Raw genomic sequence first — 2,191 nt, forward strand, 5'->3', positions numbered from 1 at the left:
GTAAGGAGAAATGAATAATCAACCTTACATAACACAAAAGAAAGATGAGAGGCAGAAAAAGACAAACTGACTTTGGCTTTTAAGAACCTAATGTTAACCCTGAAATGCCAGATTCAGTAACACAACAACAAAACAAAAGATTACAGCAGCAAGCCACCACTTCACACAGTATTAAGAATTCTGAAATACATAATAGCCTTCCTCCCACCTCCCACTCAATCTGTTGGGTCATCTTTTTGCTTTTCCTGTTTTTTCGCTGCAGGCAGTTCAAGGCTTGCCCACTGCATAGGCTCAGCTTTTCTCATAGTGATTTCAATCTTTGTTGCAGTTGTAGTTACATAACTTCACTTTACATTAATCACACCCCATATTTTCACATTTTGATCAAATTCCTTCTCTCCTTCAAATACGATGTGCACATTTTAACAATGTGCTATTTGCTTCTACTCGACTAAGTTCTGGAAGTGAATCTTTAGCATATGTTGAAATGGTAACTTCACCTCCAGTCTGATGCCAGTTATTTCTACATGGAATAACTTTTTTCCCAGCATCCTTTTTAGTCCTCATGTATTTCCCTGTTGTACAGCCCTCTTGGGCTAAGCATGTATTAAAATCAGAAGTTTTTCTTCTATAACAGCTTAGGTATTTCATTCCCTCATGGAAAATAGGTACTCCAGAATGATAAACACAGACTTCTTCTAGACTTTCTAGACCCCGATATGTCTTTGAACACCCTCCATTCTTACATGAGGTCCCAATCTTAATTTCATCATTGTCTTCTTCTTTCTTCTTCATTCCCTGATGACAGTTTATCAAGAGCTTGTTTTAGAGAGGCAGATATTTTTAATTCCAAATTTGTCATTGGTTCATCTGGGCTTGGCCTTTTTATTGCTTCTACTGGCTTAGGGGCTTGAATTATGTGTTCCTGAAATTTGGGTTTCAATTCAGATAGTTCCTTCTTCTCAGTAGTCTTGACTTCAGGTTTGACTGGCTCAGGTGGCTTCTCACTATTATGTCTACCTTTGGTACAGCCTACAATGCTTAAGAAATCAGAAAAATCCGTTGTTCTTCTCTTACAGCAAGACCAACCCTTTAATGCATTGTGAAAGACTGGAACACATGGGTGGTATGTGCAAGCATCATCGAAATCGGTCTCAGGATCGAAGCGCTGACCACAGCCCCACTTGTAGCACAGCAAGGCCATTTCTTTTCCCACCATCACAGGCAAGGCCCAAACACCAGGAACGGCAAGAGGATGCATTAGCCACTCCCGTGTCACTAGCACCAGTCTGACAGCTGAGGAGGCTGCCAGCTTCCGGACTACACTTTTTTTTTTTTAATAGAGACGAGGTTTTACCATGTTGGCCAGGCTGGTCTTGAACTCCTGACCTCAGGTGTTCTGCCCGCCTCAGCCTCCCAAAGTGCTGGGATTACAGGCTTGAGCCACCATGCCCAGCCGATTTTTACACTTTTAAAGTATTCAGAAGAAGGAAAAGAAGGAGGACATAAAGGAGGAGGAGGAAAATGAGGTAAAGTTTATGAGGACTGCAGAGTCTAAAATTCTATTATCTCATCCTTTACGGAAACAGTTTATTGACCTAATGATGATAAGAGGCTAGAGAGCGGATATAGGTAGTTGGCGTAGCATAGTGAAGGTGCTAACTCAAAGCAAATTGGTTTTGATGGTCTTTATTAACAAGTATAAAGAAAAAATATTCACTAGGTCAATAATTGCATACCAAGTGCCATAGAAAGTGTTTTCTGCAATAACAAAATCTCCTCCGGAAAAGTAGCTGTAATTGCAGTCACCAACAGGTTAAGTTTACAGTGATCCAATTTTATTCTCCAAGCTCTGGCTGTCTTCTGAACAGGCCGAAGATACAAATTAAGAGGGGACATGGTATGAATCATAGTCCTTGCATCTGCCAAGTCCTCAAAGGCTCTGATTTCTCTAATCAAGTCAATGCTGTCATAAAACAATTTAGTGAATGTAAGTTAGGTGACCAACTCATCCCCGTTTACCTGGGACTTACTCAGTTTTAGCATCTGAAGAACCCCCTCAGTTGTAGACAAACGAGGGTCATTGCTCACCCTAATATACAGAGTATAAAGGAGTGACTTAGCTGCTTCCAGATGAGCTGGAGAACTTCGGGGAAAAAATTATAAGCTCAGGATTTTAAATTCCCCACCT

The 2,191-nt window shown here is 40.7% G+C and overlaps 1 pseudogene; it reads right to left on the reverse strand.

Annotated features, from left to right (window-relative positions):
- Positions 1 to 215: 215 nt before the first annotated feature.
- On the reverse strand, positions 216 to 1,204 carry LOC100449212 (cysteine and histidine-rich domain-containing protein 1-like; annotated as a pseudogene).
- Between the last annotated feature and the right edge of the window lie 987 nt (positions 1,205 to 2,191).

The sequence above is a fragment of the Pongo abelii genome, chromosome 1, assembly GCF_028885655.2.
Source record: "Pongo abelii isolate AG06213 chromosome 1, NHGRI_mPonAbe1-v2.0_pri, whole genome shotgun sequence".
NCBI classification, from domain to species: Eukaryota; Metazoa; Chordata; class Mammalia; order Primates; family Hominidae; genus Pongo; species Pongo abelii.